The sequence below is a fragment of the Mytilus californianus genome, unplaced genomic scaffold (assembly GCF_021869535.1).
Source record: "Mytilus californianus isolate M0D057914Y unplaced genomic scaffold, xbMytCali1.0.p SCAF_3, whole genome shotgun sequence".
NCBI lineage: Eukaryota > Metazoa > Mollusca > Bivalvia > Mytilida > Mytilidae > Mytilus > Mytilus californianus.
This window is the reverse complement of record NW_026262679.1, coordinates 58,929,479-58,948,548: the sequence shown is the minus strand read 5'-3', so window position 1 is coordinate 58,948,548 and position 19,070 is coordinate 58,929,479. Positions and strand designations below refer to the sequence as shown.

The 19,070-nt window shown below is 33.0% G+C and overlaps 2 long non-coding RNA genes across 4 annotated transcripts in view; one reads left to right on the top strand and one right to left on the bottom strand.

The window, feature by feature from the left end:
- The window catches only part of LOC127733108 (uncharacterized), a 36,934-nt gene that overhangs the window by 9,198 nt on the left and 8,666 nt on the right, over positions 1 to 19,070 (bottom strand). The gene's annotated exons all lie outside the window — the stretch shown is intronic.
- Positions 209 to 19,070, top strand: part of LOC127733101 (uncharacterized) — a 34,914-nt gene continuing 16,052 nt past the window's right edge. For all 3 annotated transcript variants that reach the window (XR_007996749.1, XR_007996750.1, XR_007996748.1), the window contains exons 1-2: positions 209 to 6,650; positions 7,048 to 7,309. This is a non-coding gene — a long non-coding RNA (uncharacterized LOC127733101). The remainder of the gene's footprint in view (positions 6,651 to 7,047; positions 7,310 to 19,070) is intronic.

The window sequence follows — 19,070 nt, the reverse complement described above, 5'->3', positions numbered from 1 at the left end:
CTCTGTTGGATAGTTGTCACATTGGCATACCACCTCTTATTTTTATATTTATAGCAGCCATTGAACCAATAAAACAATCCTAACCATACTAAAGTCGCCACTTATAAGACTAAAACTATCTGTCAAGACATTTTAATGCAAATTTAAGTTTTGAATTACATATTATTGAACAGATAGTCATTAAACTTGATAATAATCTTGTATTTCATGATGTTTTTCATTCTTTTCTAGGTTTAAAATGGAAGTATGGTGTTTAAGTGATACAATGTACTCTGCTGGCAGAAATTCATCATCATGGCATTGCTTTTAATGATTGTTTTGTGATGAGGTTTTACCAGATTTTAAGACCAAATGTGGAGAACATAACAAAAACTGTGCATAAAATAAACCAGTTTAAAAGCTACATGTCTACTTCTAAAAGAACTAGAAAAAAGGGTTAAGAAAATAAAAAAAATTAAAGGAAAATTGTGTTAAAGTAAAAAACTTGTCTTATTTATTTTCCTCAGGCTTCAAACTTTTAAGATTAAGGAGAAAATGTAAAAATTGCTTAAGACTCTGAGATAGAATTTAGATATGAGCAACCCCTCTCCCCCCCCCCCCCCCCCCCCCCATACAATATTTTTTATACGACCGCAAAAAAATTTTTGTGGTCGTATATTGGTATGACGTTGGCGGCGTCGTCCGAAGACACATTGGTTTTCGCACTCTAACTTTAGTTTAAGTGAATGGATCTCTATGAAATTTTACCACAAGGTTCAATACCACAAAAGGAAGGTTGGGATTGATTTTGGGGGTTATGGTACCAACAGTAAAGGAATTCGGGGCCAAAAAGGGGCCAAAAATAAGCATTTTTATACGCCCGTTTACGGGACGTATTATGGCATACCGTTGTCCATCCGTCCGTCTGTCCGTCGTCAACATGTCGGCCATTAACTCAAAAATGCTTTAACCAATTTGCATAAAACTTTGGTGAATTGTTTATATCTATTGATGTGAGCTCCCTTTCGTTTTTTATAAAATTTAGATTTTACGTTTCCGAGTTGTGGGGTTTTATTCATTAAAAAAATGGGGATTTTCCAGTTTTCGGACAATAAGTCAAGAATGCTTTCACCAACTTGCAAGAAATTGTGGTGAATTGTTTATATCTATTGACATGAGCTCGCTTTCGATTTTTATAAATTTTAGATTTTACGTTTCCGAGTTATGGGGTTTTATTCATAAAAAAAGGGGGGATTTTCCAGTTTTCGGACAAAAACTCAAAAATGCTTTCAGCAATTCTTATGAAACTTTGGTGAATTGATTGTATGTATTGATGTAAGCTCCCTTTAGAATTTTATAAATTTTACATTTTACATTTTTGAGTTATGGGGTTTTATTCATTAAAAAAGGGGGGATTTTCCAGTTTTCGGACAATAACTCAAAAATGCTGTCACCAATTCTCATGAAACGTTGGTGAATTGTTTATATCTATTGATGAAAGCTCCCTTTTTATTTTGATAAATTTCTAATATGACATTGAGAATTTATTGAACTTTATTTGTTTATAGTCTGACAACAGATTTACTAAGTATCGCACAACAGCAAGAAATCTTTAATTGAATATAAATTCAATTCATATAACCAATTTCAAGTTCTTTGACTACATTTATTCAGAAACCTATAATATGTCAAATATTTAATTACAATCCAAATTCAGACCTGAATCAAGCTTGAATATTGTGTCCATTTTTGCCCCAACTGTTCAGGGTTGGACCTCTGCAGGGGTATCTAGCTGCACTCAGCGAAGCAGTTTATTGTAACTTCCAGACATAACTTGTGTGTTAGTGTATGGATCTCTCTGACATTGTACCACAAGGTTCCATATCACAAAAGGAATGCTGGGATTGATTTTGGGGGTAATTGCCTCAAAATTTTAGGAATTAGGGGCCAAAAAAGGGGCAAAAAACAAGCATTTTTCTAGTTTCATGACAATAACTTGTGTGTAAGTGTATGGATCTTTCTGAAATTGTACTACAATCTAACCATGTATTTAGATTTTTGATTTTCGGGCCCCGTTATCAACTTTGTCCACATTGAGGTCAAAAGGGTCCAAAATTAAACTTTGTTTGATTTCATCAAAAATTGAATTCTTGGGGTTCTTTGATATGCTGAATCTAACCATGTATTTAGATTTTGGATATTGGACCATAATAGGTGAATGTCCAATTTAAAATTTTTAAGTTCTTAGACCGCATTCATTCTGTGTCAGAAACCTATGCTGTGTCAAATATTTAATCACAATCCAAATGCAAAGCTGTATCAAGCTTGAATGTTGTGTCCATACTTGCCCCAACTGTTCAGGGTTCAACCTCTGCAGTTGTATCAAGCTGCGCCCTGCGGAGCATTTTATTTTAAGTTAAGGCTGTTGCTTGTATTATAAATTCCAGCTTATCCTGCAAGAATGTCATTTATTGTCAAATACATCATTATTGACATATTTATGACCTCACTGAGACATCACAAATGACATCAGAGACAAAATTATCATATAATTTTTCAAGGATTGATGAATTTTTCAATTTTTTTGCATTTTTAGGAGCCAAATAATGGTTTATATTAAACCTCCCCCTGTGGTTGATGACGACATTCCTAACAATAGAAAATAAACAAAAATACTAATATTAGCTTGAATCAGAACAGAAAGATAAGATGAACAATGTCACTATTGCTCTAGAAGATTTCTTGATTTGTATGATTTGTTGAAAACCTGTTTATCAAGTGGTAATTTTAAGCCAAGTGCATGTGATACTGGTTCCTGGGGATCTTTTTTTTATGCCCCCCCCCCCCCCCTCCCCCCGTACATCCCAAAGTTGGTTTCCGTTCTCTAACTTTAGTTTGCCTCAATCAAATGTTATGAAACTTATACACAATGCTTATTACCACAAAACACAGATCAAGTTTGAATTTTGGTGGTGTCACTTTAACCGTTCTAGAGTTATGCCCCTTTACAAATGGAAAAATTGCTTTCTTTACTATCTATGATAATCAGAGGACCAGACAAGAATGCACAAAAACATTTACATTATGAGTCAATAGTCAGTTCTCAATGTATATGAACACAAGACAAAGTCATATTATACTTTTCTATCCTATATTTACTGTTAACTTTACCATTGTTAGACATAAGAGGTATTGTAAATTCAGAAATTAATGCATGCATTTATTATTGCAATTGTTGACAGAAATGTGAGATTAATTTATGCAATTTCAGAAAATTTGAATATAAATAATGGAAAGGAGTTTAAAATGTGGGTTCTGATTAATGCTTTACTATTCCTGTCATATTTTTCTCAATTGTTTGATTTATAGTAATTTTAGGCTCTACGAAATATGATGTTTAATTTTTTGGGGCATAATTTTCTGAAAGTGTGCAATAGTTTTTAAGCCCTTGTATTATAAAAATGTATTTTCATTTATGAAAGCTTTTCTTTTATACTCTGTAGGTATACAATTTTGATATGTCATATCTTTCTATATCTAGAAGTTCTTTATACATAAATTATATACAATCTTTTTATATGCTTTAAATATTGGTTTAAAAATTGAACAGTACTGTTCGTGGTGACAATCTTAGTAAAAGATTCATATAGATCATACAATTGTTTAAATCTCTGTTAACAGTTGATCATACAATTGTATAGATCTTTGATAACAGTCTTACTGTCCATCATATAATTGTATAGATCTCTGTTAACATTTGATCATATAATAGACCACTTTCGAGTTCGTTGCATTTCCTTCAAAAACTTTGGTTTTAATTAACATCGTTCGTGCATTTAGGAGCATCGTCACTTCCTTCCCAGGATGAGCGAGAGGTTAAAAAAATATGATGCTATAGTACACGAATTATTCGCCAAATTAAATTCTTATAATTGATAATCAGCACTGCTGTCATTAGGGAATTGTGATTAAGTACCTACAGAACAAACGCTATTTCTAGTTTATCCTGCATAATGACGATCACGAAGATATTTGATGAACCTCTATCTGGCATATGATTGAATCGATCTCTGTTAACAGTTGATCATATAATCGTATAGATCTATGTTAACAGTTGATCATATAATTGAATCCATCTCTGTTAACAGCTGATCATAATTGTTTAGATCTCTGTTAACAGTTGATCATTAAATTATTTGGATCTCTGTTAACAGTTGATCATATAATCGAATATATATCTGTTATCAGTTGATCATAGAGTTGTATACATATATTGTTAACAGTTGATCATTGTACAGATCTCATTCAACAGTTGATCATATAATTATAAAGATCACTGTTAACAGTTGATCATATAATATATAGATATCTGTTAACCGTTGATCATATAATATATAGATCTCTGTCAACAGTTGATCATATAATATATAGATATCTGTTAACAGTTGATCATATAATATATAAATCTCTGTTAACAGTTGATCATATAATATATAGATATCTGTTAACAGTTTATCCTACAACTGCATCTCTGTTAACAAATGGGGATCATTGCATCTTATTTTAGGGATCCTTTTGTTATTGAACTAATCAAAATAAAAGAGGGACCATTTTTTTATCAATTTTTGACAAATTACACATTATGATAGAGATTACGATGTTTTCCACCTTGTATCCTTTACTTAAGCTAAAATAGTGTTAACAAAAACACCTTGTCAAAACTTAAATGTCTTGGTGGACAGTGGCATCTGTGTTGCATGGTCATATTTAACTAAATTACATTGGCTAAAAACCTTCATATTGTGACTCATAGTCAGGTAGTGTTAATTGTGGCCATTAGAACAATGACAGCTTTCACATTTATTGTTACCCTCTCCGACCTATATTAAGCTGGTATTTGGTATATAAAAAGTGAGATCAGTATATATAAGTGTGAATGACCTTCTTTTGATATCATTTAAGGTAGTTGACAAACAGTTCAAATAGGGTTTCTTTCTGGTGAACTTATTTGGAATTGTTATGTTGAAATATTAAATTTTGTCTTTGACAATTTCAAATTTCTCTATAAGGTTGTTAAAGTAAAATTTTGAATTGCAAAGGACAAAATTTAAATACATGTATTAACAGAATTGTTAGCCTTATACAGGGAAAACTTCTTGAAAATAATAATATGAGTAGCTACCGTTGACTCATGTTTTAAATGACCTAATTAAATTCATTAGACATTAGAAAACATTAGTGAAAGTGATATCCCTTTTTATACGACCGCAAAAAAATTTTTGTGGTCGTATATTGGTATGACGTTGGCGTCGTCGTCGTCCGGCGTCGTCGTCGTTGTCGTCGTCGTCGTCCGGCGTCGTCTGGCGTCGTCCGAAGACACATTGGTTTTCGCACTCTAACTTTAGTTTAAGTGAATGGATCTTTATGAAATTTTACCACAAGGTTCAATACCACAAAAGGAAGGTTGGGATTGATTTTGGGGGTTATGGTAATAACAGTAAAGGAATTAGGGGCCAAAAAGGGGCCAAAAATAAGCATTTTTGTAACTTCCAGACATAACTTGTGTGTTAGTGTATGGATCTCTCTGACATTGTACCACAAGGTTCCATATCACTAAAGGAATGCTGGGATTGATTTTGGGGGTAATTGCCTCCAAATTTTAGGAATTAGGGGCCAAAAAAAGGGCAAAAAACAAGCATTTTTCTAGTTTCATGACAATAACTTGTGTGTAAGTGTATGGATCTTTCTGAAATTGTACTACAAGGTTCCATATCACAAAGGGAAAGCTGGGTTTGAGTTTGGGGGTAATTGCCCTAAACGTTTAGGAATTTGGGGCCAAAAAGGGGCCAAAAAACACATTTTTTTCTAGTTTCCAGACAATAACTTGTGTTCAAGTGTATGGATCTCTCTGAAATTGTACTGCAAGGTACCATACCACAAAGGGAAGGCTGGGATTGAGTTTGGGGGTGATGAATCATAATGGGGGTTCAAAAAATTTTGGGGGGGGGATTTATTTTTTTTTCCTTTTTTTTCTTTTTTTCCTTTTTTGTTTCTTTTAAAATTTTCCATTTTAAGTTGGTTATTTCTGATTTATATTTAAAATCAAATAATAATGATATGGTAGGAGATACACACCAAACAGGATGTGTAAATTATTATATAATAAGTATTGTGCAATAGCAAGAAATTTTCAATTGCACAGTATTGCACAATAGCAAGAAATCTTCAATTGCACAGTATTGCGCAATAGCAAGAAATCTTCAATTGCACAGTATTGCGCAATAGCAAGAAATATCCAATAGCACAATATTGCGCAATAGCAAGAAATTGTCAATTGTACAGTATTGCGCAATAGCAAGAAATATTTAATAGCACAGGATTGTGCAAAAGAAGATACTTCCTATAAATTGCTTATTTCTTGACCAATTTCAATGGGGTTTTATTCTTGATTTCATGGGGTTCTTTAATATGCTGAATCTAACCGTGTATTTAGTTTTTGGATTTTGGGCCCCGTTTTTAAATTGGTCCACATTGAGGTCCAAAGGGTCCAAAATTAAACTTTGTTTGATTTCATCAAAAATTGAATTATTGGGGTTCTTTGATATGCCGAATCTAACTGTGTATTTAGATTCTTAAATTTTGGTTCCGTTTTCAAATTGGTCTACATTAAGGTCCAAAGGGTCCAAAATTAAACTTAGTTTGATTTTAACAAAAATTGAATTCTTAGGGTTTTTTGATATCCTGAATCTAAACATGTATTTAGATTTTTGATTATGGGCCCAGTTTTCAAGTTGGTCCAAATCGGGGTCCAAAATTAAACTTTGTTTGATTTCAACAAAAATTGAATATATGGGGTTCTTTGATATGCCGAATCTAACCATGTATTTAGATTTTTGATTTTTGGGCCCCGTTATCAACTTTGTCCACATTGAGGTCAAAAGGGTCCAAAATTAAACTTTGTTTGATTTCATCAAAAATTGAATTATTGGGGTTATTTGATAAGTCGAATCTAACCGTGTATTTAGATTCTTAATTTTTGGTTCCGTTTTCAAATTGGTCTACATTAAGGTCCAAAGGGTCCAAAATTAAACTTAGTTTGATTTTAACAAAAATTGAATTCTTAGGGTTCTTTGATATGCTGAATCTAAACATGTATTTAGATTTTTGATTATGGGCCCAGTTTTCAAGTTGGTCCAAATCGGGGTCCAAAATTAAACTTTGTTTGATTTCAACAAAAATTGAATATATGGGGTTCTTTGATATGCTGAATCTAACCATGTATTTAGATTTTTGATTTTTGGGCCCCGTTATCAACTTTGTCCACATTGAGGTCAAAAGGGTCCAAAATCAAACTTTGTTTGATTTCATCAAAAATTGAATTCTTGGGGTTCTTTGATATGCTGAATCTAACCATGTATTTAGATTTTGGATATTGGACCATAATAGGTGAATGTCCAATTTAAAATTTTTAAGTTCTTAGACCACATTCAATCTGTGTTAGAAACCTATGCTGTGTCAAATATTTAATCACAATCCAAATCCAAAGCTGTATCAAGCTTGAATGTTGTGTCCATACTTCCCCCAACTGTTCAGGGTTCGACCTCTGCGGTCGTATCAAGCTGCGCCCTGCGGAGCATTTTATTGAACTATTAAACTGTGTTTCAGGTGCAAGGTGAGTGAAATATACTTCTTGGAGACTTAAGTAAATATATTTTATATAGCCTGTTAAAAAGGACTAGTACAATGCAGGGCTCATATTTCATATCTCATTAACATGTTCTTGTGCATGTAATGTTTGCCACTGGATATTTTTTAACACCAAATGCTTCATCATCATCATATATAGTTCTAACCAACCACTACCATTAGTAGATTGCTGATCTCCATTTATAATTAACCCTTTGCTATGTTTGATAGGAAGGACATTTCTGATACATGTACACCATACAGTCCATATTAAACCACAAAAAAAAACAGGGAAGGCAACTAGTTAAGATCTTTATCTGAAATATGTGCAATTTCAGGAAAAGATTAACAGAAGTTGGTTTTGATAAGAGATTATGAATTACGAAAGACCAGTTTTATAATGAGGAAATAATGTGTTATTGTATTCACATTTCATATTTTGTTTTATAAGCTATTTATCTTTATTTTGTTTTTTTAGATCAAACTATTATGAAAATGTTTTATATACATGTATATGCATTTTGTTTTGTTTTCTGACTGATTTACTGTTATTTGTAATATTCATAATGAATTTGTTAATAAAAGGCTACAATAATTATAGAATTAATTTATATTTGAAAACTTGTCCTAAACGTACATGTGAAATATGATCACTGAATAGTAACATAGAGGCAAAAAAGAGTAAAAATGGATCAAATATACAGCGGTGCTGTTTTATCCAACAGAAACGTGAAAAGATTGATTTTTTTTGCATGTAAGCTGGGACATAATATAATACCTTAAGCATTGTATGTTAAATTATTATGTTTCCCTCTCTGTACCTTTGTCAATTGGATTTATAGAAAAAAGTATCCATCTATCTATATATCTATCCCAGATGTAAGCAAGTAAGATACAAGTCATATCAATCTATAAATAGGACAGTAAATGATTGACATCTTCAGCACATTTAAATGTGATATGCAGTAAGGTAATAAATTTCACATATGGCATGGTAGGTAATATTTCAGAGCTCATAGAAAGAGGTAATGCTATCACTTTTAACAACAGCTGGTTGGTAGGGGTACAGAGCTCACTATATAACTTTTAAGAACCAGTTGGTAAAGTTCAGTGCCTGAATTGTGTAAAGACTGGATCAAGTGACCATACGTTTTATTGACAGTTAATTTGTTGAGGGTCGAATTCCTGTATCATGTCACATACCCAAGTATACCAAATGTACTTGTCATATCTGTGCATCGTAACTCATACATGTTGATTACCTCTGATTCACTACATTAAGGGTTGAACTTTTTGCCTAACATCTGTCAGGGTCAATTAACCTTTTGATATCCTGCAGATATACATAGTAACAATGTGTTGTCTTATCATAATTCACCAAGGTTAAATAAGTATTTATAGAATACGATGTACATGTATTAGAAAATATTGAAAATCATACTAAAAAATAATCGGTTAAGAAAATACACTTTAAAAATCTCTTAATTTTTGACACTTTTATAATGTTGGTACAAATGTACCTTTTGATATCCTGCAGATATAGATAGTAACAATGTGTTGTCTTATCATAATTCACCAAGGTTGAATAAGTATTCATAGAATACGATGTACATGTATTAGAAAATTTTGAAAATCATACTAAAAAATAATCTGTTTAGAAAATACACTTTAAAAATCTCTTAATTTTTGACACTTTTATAATGTTGGTACAAATGTACCTTTTGATATCCTGCAGATATAAAAAGTAACAGAGACATATATGTGTATATATATGTCTCTGATAGTAACAATGTGATGTTTTATCATAGTTCATCAAGGTTGAATAGGTATAGAATACAATGTATTACAAATTTTGAAAAGCATACTAAAAAATACTCTGTTTGGAAATACACTGTTAAAAGAGATTTTTAGTTTGACACTATCATATTAATATTGATAATTTAAAAAAGAGTGCTAGGTTCTATGGTTAGAGCAAATCATTTCTCTTCCTCCTTGGAAACTATAAATACTCTATTTTATGAGAAGCAATAGTATTGTCTTTAAGGTCTACCAAACAGCTGCTGGCAAAACAATTTTCTTTTAGATTTAAAGTTCAGGCATCTTTTATTTAACAGACCAAGAAATACCTGATTTTTACAGGTGTCCGTAGGTGAATATATATTGCAGTGTGTTTTATTTATATAGTTCAGTGTCCGGAGATAACCTTTTCATTGACTTACTGACCACTTGTTGACCACAAAAGTTTTATTCAGTAACACAAGTGATTCCAATGTGAAACAGGTGACCAGCAATTAATCAATGTATTGTAATAAATTTGGGTAATTTGACATGGCAGAAATAGTGATTGTAGATTGTAAATTGGATCATGGAAGTGTTATATTACATTCCATCGGTGGACAGAACCTTCTTCATATGTTTTGCGCTATAAACAGTGTAATAAGTATGTCTTTACGCATTATTTTGTTGTCTTTACAATCTTTTGGCTTTCATTGGTTTTTACTACCCCTATTATTCTTGTGTTTCATCCTTCCAAATATATTTGATTACGATCATTATGTGCACATAAGTATCTGTATGGATTTCTTTCAGTTACACCTTACAGATTTAATGTGCGTCCAGGTGCGGATACACGATTTGTAAAAAGGGGGGACTAGAAAGCCAACCGGTTTGGAGTGATACTTGTAAAAATCTATGCATTTATCATATATGTTGCTCTATATTGGGGTCCTGTCCCCTGCCCCCCTCCCTTCCCCTTTTTCCACTAAATCCGCCTCTGGCATCTTTATTTGAAAATTAATGTTAGTGTCGGAGGTAACATTATTGTAGACTGCATATACTTTGGATTTTGATGTTTAATGTAACAGGTATGTTTGTAACAGAGACGGTTCATACTTTAATTTTAATGGGGAAAAGTTCAGCATTAAATTGACGTAAACGACCACATATTAAAGTAGAACCGTAAAATGGTGTGATCATTCCGAGAACTCCATATGGAGACCGAGTTTTTGACCTGTGGATATTCATACCCGTCAAGGGACACTAAATTTCCTTATACGACATTCCGCGCCCGAAGGTGGACTAAATTTGTTACATTGACTAAATATGCCCAAAATAACTAAATGTATACTTTAGCTATAATAGTTAGTTTACAGATTAAATTTCATAGCAATGTTTGCTGAAGAAAGTTTTTTTTTTTTAAATATAGCAAAATACATCTAAAGCTTTCAGGTATAACGTCTCAGATTTCAATGAACGTAAAATTCCCTTTACTAAAATAAATGTACCAGTAAGGGATATTGATATCATAAATTTGTCAAAACTTTACCTAAATTATATCACAAACAGAGATTCATTGTGGAAGTAAGATTCATACCACCTGCTAACGTCACATTCCGGCCTGTGGCTGAGAATTTATACATCATGCACACGCAGCCAAAATACAAACAATCGCCCCTATCTAGCATGTGCATTACTGCATACATGCTGTATACCAGCGGGGTATTCGTGGGGAGTAGCCCCCTTTACGAAGCTACATATATGGTTAATGTTGCCGTATTGATCCCCCCTTTTTTCACACATATCTTAATGTTAAGTTTAGTGTTAATGGTAGATCTTTGATAGACTCTGTTTTTCTCGACTTGGGGCACACATTGTATACACACCTGTCTATTGTTGACGACTTTTACATTGACCTACTTCTCTCTATACATATGTGTGTCTTTTTAATACAAAAATAAGGAGATGTGGTATGATTGCCAATGGGACAACTATCCACCAGAGTTCAAATGACGTGGATCTAAGCAATTACTCTCTCCTTAAAACCCCCATGAGATTGAGAATTTAAATAAGTATAAGCAATTATAGGTCACCGTGCGGCCTTCAACAATGAGAAAATCCGATACCGATAATATATATAATCAGCTATAAAAAGGCCTAGACATAAAATATGAAACATTTTTGATTGTTTTTGCCTCGACGTATACCCACATTTTTTAGCTCATTTTTATGTTTTGACAAGATACACACTCGAAAACAAACGTTAGGAAAGCTTAAGACATAAACCATTGAAAATCATCTTAACTTAAGAGAGTCGAAGCTTGGGTTATTTACTCAACTAAAGAAACGCTGAAATATTCGGTTACCTTCAAAGGCGGATTTAGGGGTCCCCCTAATGGAGCTACATATATATGGTTAATGCATAAACTTTTTACATGTTCGATTCCTAAATATGTATACAAGAAATTACTGAGTTACGGTTTCGGAATTTTTCTGAAACTGTCATGATATTACGTTGAATGATCGACCAGAAACGATTATGGTGAGACAATAATGAATTTTTAGTAATTTTAGAATATAGAATTCTTTGCAAATCTTTTAAGCGACTGCAAATAGTAAAAATAAATAATTGCAATGTGCTGTAACATGATTACCAGTAAACCCTCGTGAGGTGCAATTAACATGATCACGATAAAATGAATAGCAAATCTGAAGGAAAGAAAATTATATCCCAAAGTATATCTTGAAATTTCTATTTTTAGATTTAATGTCAAAATAGTTTTTCAATTATATTTCAGGCTTTTATTTTATTCCGTTCGTTGAAACATAACTTTCAGGAAAATCATTTCATAAATTGTTTTAATTTCATGGTATCTAATAATTAGGTGGTATTTCATGCGTAGCTAAGGCGCTAGTGTTTACCAGTGATATGCGAAATGGAAATTGATTATTTTCTGCTGAATAATCAGATTGATCATTCTTGTAATGATCTGTAATAAACATTTTATACTACAGTTCAACGTCCTCCTGTAACTCTCACTTTCACTTCTTTCACGTAGTACGTCGATCATTATTGATCTCCGAAAAGGTGAAAAGGGTAAAGGTTTAACGTCCTGGTTATTATACCCAAGTTGCGTGGATTTATTTTAAATTATCTATATTTACATGATAAAAATCTGTACATATAAAGCAGTGTTACATAAGCGTCTAATAATATTCTTGCAATTCATGTAATGTGGGTTCTTTTGGTTATTTTGCAGTTAATAAAAATCGTGAATTGAAAGATCTTTGAAATTTTCCATCTGACAGAAGGATTTTTTGTTTCTCTTGTAAAATACTATCTCTTGATCTTATATTAAATCCTGTCATAAATATGCAAATTCTTTAGGGTCTGGGCAATTTCAGACATATACCCTCTCTCATTAATTTTCCCTTTTTGTCGTGGTTTCGGGTATGTTTTCTATTGCTTAGTTCATATTTTTACAGGCTTCTGCAAAATTAATGAATAAATAATTACATAAATAATATTTTAAAAGAAAATTTGTATGGTGAAACCAGAGACATAAAATACATGTATATAAAGTGTCTCTGGTAAAACCGATATTTTCAACTCAAAGGTATTGAAAACAAACCAATTCCATTCATATACCGGTATCTTTGGAAAAGCGATCATTTACTCAATTGTAGTATCGCCTTCATAGTTAAGGTTTGGTGTCAGCATTTATTACGATATACAAAAACACCTTGTTTGTATATAATAGAATAGAGAATAGAAACGGGGAATGTGTCGAGGAGACAACAACCCGACCAAATAGCAGAAGCAGTCCAAGGCCACAAATGGGTCTTGAAGGACTTGCGAGAAAATAACGCCCGGAGGCGGGCTTCAGCTGGCCCTTAAACAATAATGTGTACTAGTTCGGCGGAATGGACGCCACACTTAACCGCGAAACATACATATGAACCGAAATTTAAAAAAAAACACACAAGACTAACAAAGGCTAGAGGTTCCTGACTGGGACAGGCGCAAAAATGAAGCGGGGTTAAACATGTTTTGTGAGACCTCAACCCTCCCCCTTTACCTCTATAGTCAATGTGGAATAAACAAACACACAGCAATACGCACAGTAAAACTCAGTTTAAAAGATGTCGATCCGAGTCCGATTTAAGAATAGGTAACAGAAGAAAGTAAGAAAAATGATAACGATAAAAATAAATTAACAAAGGAATTCTAGCAATTACTGACGTGCCAGCCTCAGATCTCAAGTTGTTTATTGACACACAGTGAAAACTATCTCAGCGATAATTGAGTATAATAGATCGATGATTGATCTTTGGTTGCCTAACGTCTAGTGGCAATATTTCATGCATATTCAGGACGAGAACAAATTAACAATAAATACAATAGGTATGTCCTGTTATAAGAGGCCGTCCGGGATGAAGGTCGGGAAAGTTTTATTGTGACTGGAAAATGAGGGTATACTGGATAGGGAAATAAATTTTGCCTTGCAGCAGGCCCCAAAGAGTTGTTGCAAGGGTTCTTAAATAACGTGCAGAGTGTGTGCCACTTTTTACACGAGGCATCGGATTTAACGTCACCATTCTGACCGGACGTGCATGCATGGCTGCGTACTTGTTCATCCCGCACAGCCAAACGGACGCCCCACTTTGTCAACGGTTTACTGAGCTGTCAGTCGGAAGAAGACCAAAGTATTCATATTTCTATTTCCCAGTCTCACTTGGTGGTATTCGAGTATAGAACACACATGTACATTTTGTGTAAAAAAATCTATATGAATAATTGTAATATACTGATGAAAATGTTGAATCATGTTATACTAGAAATACCTAAAGATTTGTTTAGAAGATATTCTATTATACATCTGTCTAATATGCCATTGAACAACGATGAAACCTCAAGCGCTGTAACAACTTGCATTCTTTAACATCTTACAAAAAATACGAAATGAACAGGTTCATGTAAAAATAACAAATGTAGTCACAATATATGATAAATGGTTCTCCTTTCAATGTCCAGCTACAAACAGTACATGGCATATATATTCAAGGCGAGGATCAAATACATGTCCTTGAATCGAATTAATGAATCGCTAGTTCCTGGTTGCCGTACGTCCTGTGGCAAATTTGGATAATTACCCCCCTTTAACTATTCCTCTTTTTTTTCTAAAAGTCCCCGTTGATAAGTCAAGTAATTACTAAGAAACTAAGGTTCCAATTCATTCATGCAAATTTGACATCAGTCGATCGAAATTGACTTTTAAGTCCCTTTTTGTCAAATAGCTCCTAACGTCTCTACGTATTTATACATCCCGGCTTTAAAATGTTTGTGTTTTAGCGTTCCTGATAGAGGTAAATCCAGAAAAGCGCTTCGGACGTGCGATATTAATAAATTCATTAACTGTGTTTAATTTTCTATTTCTTGTTTGCATAACTGATTTGAAATCTTCGATCAAAGTGGTCAATTTACATATCTCAGTTCTATGATCTGTCTTTTTCGTGAGTAAGCAAACATCTAACCAAGATTACTATCGCGCCAAAAGTGGTTGTAGTACAACTGCTCCTTCAAACACTTTCTTAGGGTCTTTTATTAGTCTCACCTGTCCACTTCTCTTTGTCCTAACAAAGGGCTTTTCAACTTGTTATTGTTTGTACTTTGGGTTGTAATAGATACCCAAAATCAACAGTGACACGCGCCGCCGTTTGATTTGTGTTCTGGCAGATGGCTCCTTGAATGTGTGCAAGAACCGTTACAATACGGTCACCTATCTTGCAGGTGCCGTTAAATGTCCGCTCTGTGGCATGCGCGCATCACTGAGTATAGTTATTTTTAGACAATTATTCATTGATTCTCTTCAGATGTAACTCTTCCAATAATTTGTTGATCGAAATAAACAGTTGTTTAAATACCTTTCTGTTTGTTTTCAGTATTGTGTATTTCTATTGATTAAATTTTCAATGGTCTGATTTATTCAACGTAAAAAATCAATATTAAATATAATTAAAATGTGGATTCTGATGCCTTTAATTTGTTTGATGAATCGATTAATTAACTAATTAATTTATAAAGAACATAAAAAAACACGGATTTCATTTTTATCCGGATATCCTTCCTGTTTATGGCCAGTCCTTGCTTCCGTGTGTTGCATCAAATATCACGTCAATTGTCGAAATGAATATGACGAAATGGCCGGATTATCGCATGTATAATTATTTTACTTTAAAGTAAAGCTGACTGCCATTAGATAGATATCCCATTTAGAGAGAAGTGAGAAGATTCGCGAACTTTGACAATTTGCAGCCAATGGATAATATACTATGTATTCATAGTCCCAGATAGCATGCTTAAAGATGTATCAATCCAATCTTATATTCGACATAGATCTTTGCTTATACCCGAGAGTGTTCAGGTTTTCAAGACAACATTTCTCACTTTTGTGTTGCAGAATTTTCATTTTTATCATGTCTTATGAAAATATATTTATTTTCAGTTGTTACCAGGTCAAGTTATAGATGTTCAAAATCCTCCTTGCCCCCCTCCCCCCTCGAAAATCAAATGGTCGTCCCCTAAATCATAACGAACCACCATTAAAGGAGCTTCGTATGTTGTTTTTTTTAGGAAGTACAATTTTCCAAGAACATATACATTTTTTTTAAAGCCGCTGTACCGGAAATTTCTCTTTTCAATAAGAAGACATGTTTTGTACCAAACCTTGGATAAATAGAAGAAATTAAAGCTTTCGTGTTTTATATTTCTCTGTATTGATCTGTATTAATTCTGCATCGCTACAAATCAAATTTTATTTGACAGTGGTGGATCCAGAACTTTTCCAAAGGAACCGTGGCACCAACAATTGAATAACTTAGGAGGGGGCGGTTAAATGTCTGAAAATGTCCGGCGGTACTAAAACAAAATTCGGCCATATAATTGTAATTTAAACAACTTTAACAATAAAGTAATATTACATTAAAGGCTAAAGGAATGAATATTGGTTTATATCAGAAAAAAAAATTAACTGAACATATCGCTTTAGAAAAAAATCCATTAATTGAATTATACATTCGATCATATCCATATAAGAGGGTTTGGTGTGATTTACAGAATAGAAAATAATGGCAAAAATAAATTAGGAATAGAAAAAAATTAGCAAAAATAATAAAGAACAGAGAATATGTGAGTGCAATATAGGAGGGTTTGGGTGTGATTTACAGAATAGAGAATAATGGCAAAAATAAATAAGGAATAGAGAAAAATTAGCAAAAATAATAAAGAACAGAGAAAATATGAGTGCAAAAGAATACAGAATAATTGTGGAAATTAAACAATTAGGAAATAAAATACTGATTACAGAAATTAGTAATGTACAGAAGAAAGAAATCATATCATTACAGCAGAGACATATAATACAAGAGATTCGCAACTCTAGCAGAGTCTATATAACAGCCAATGAAATGACGTGGCCACCGGAAAGTCGATTAATCCGATGGATTTATGGGTAAAAACCCGCTATTGTAGTGAAAAAGGTTTTACCGTACGCCTCACGATTTTTCTTGGACAATGCCGATACCTTTCACAGCTAAAGCATGCAAGTATATTTAAAAGTTACAAAAAACTAATTCTAATAATTTGTTATTGATAAAATGTGTTATAATGATGAGATTAATCAAATACAAACAAAGTTAAAACTCGGCCCATTTTACTTCACCTATTGCCGTAGAAACCATTTGATCTCCCAATTTTTTTCTTAAAACTTGGAAATATGCTAATAAATATATAATTTTATGGGGCAATAATACTCCCAAATGTTGTTTCGTGAAAATAAGACTATTTTCGTAAAATTTGATCCAATAGTGTTTTTTTTTCTTCAAAATTATCAACAAATGTGGCGAATTTTTCTTATTGATACCGAAGCTAGCTGTGCTGGTACTATCATTTTATCTCGTGGTGAAACTTGGAAATGTGCGAATAAATATTCAATTGCATGGGGCTATATTACTCTCAGATGTTATGTCGTGAAAATAAGACCAGTTTCGTAAAATTTGATCCAACAGTTAATTCCAAAAATATCAATAAAGGTGACTATTATTTTGTTATTTATACACAAAGCCAGCTATGCTAATTTTATCAATCTGTTTCGTCAAAACTAGAAATTTACAAATAAATATGTCATATTATGGGGATATATATTACTCCCAATTTTTTTTTCTTTTCTTTTCTTTTTTTTTTTATTAAACTGGCTAAATATTGAAATTGTTCATGGACACATTTCCTTAAATCAGTCCATTTTTGTGCACTATGAAGTTTATAGCCTGCATTTTGTCAGACAATTTATTCATTTTTATACGACCGCAAAAATTAAAAATTTTTTGGTCGTATATTGGTATGACGTTGGCGTCGTCGTCGTCGTCGTCGTCGTCGTCGTCGTCGTCGTCGTCGTCCGGCGTCGTCCGGCGTCGTCCGAAGACACATTGGTTTTCGCACTCTAACTTTAGTTTAAGAGAATGGATCTCCATGAAATTTCACCATAAGGTTCAATACCACAAAAGGAAGGTTGGGATTGATTTTGGGGGTTATGGTACCAACAGTTAAGGAATTAGGGGCCAAAAAGGGGCCAAAAATAAGCATTTTTGTAACTTTCAGACAATAACTTGTGTGTAAGTGTATGGATCTCTCTGACATTGTACCACAAGGTTCCATATCACAAAGGGAAGGCTGTAATTGATTTTGGGGGTAATTGCCTCAAAATTTTAGGAATTAGGGGCCAAAAAAGGGGCAAAAAACAAGCATTTTTCTAGTTTCATGACAATAACTTGTGTGTAAGTGTTTGGATATTTCTGAAATTGTACTACAAGGTTCCATATCACAAAGGGAAAGCTGGAATTGAGTTTGGGGGTAATTGCCCGAAACGTTTAGGAATTGGGGGCCAAAAAGGGGCCAAAAATAAGCATTTTTCTAGTTTCCAGACAATAACTTGTGTTCAAGTGTATGGATCTTTCTGAAATTGTACTGCAAGGTACCATACCACAAAGGGAAGGCTGGGATTGAGTTTGGGGGTGATGAATCATAAGGGGGTTCAAAAAATTGGGGGGGGGGGATTTTTTTTTTTTTTTTTTTCTTTTTTTTCTTTTTTTTTTTCTTTTAAAATTTTCCATTTTAAGTTGGTTATTTCTGATTTATATTTAAAAGCAAATAATAATGATATGGTAGGAGATACACACCAAACAGGATGTGTAAATTATTATATAATAAGTATTGTGCAATAGCAAGAAATTTTCAATTGCACAGTATTGCACAATAGCAAGAAATCTTCAATTGCACAGTATTGCGCAATAGCAAGAAATCTTCAATTTAACAGTATTGCGCAATAGCAAGAAATATCCAATAGCACAATATTGCGCAATAGCAAGAAATTGTCAATTGTACAGTATTGCCCAATAGCAAGAAATATTCAATTGCACAGTATTGTGCAAAAGCAGATACTTGGTATAAATTGCTTATTTCTTGATCAATTTCAATGGGGTTTTATTCTTGAATTCTTGGGGTTCTTTAATATGCTGAATCTAACCGTGTATTAAGTTTTTGGATTTTGGGCCCCGTTTTTAAATTGGTCCAC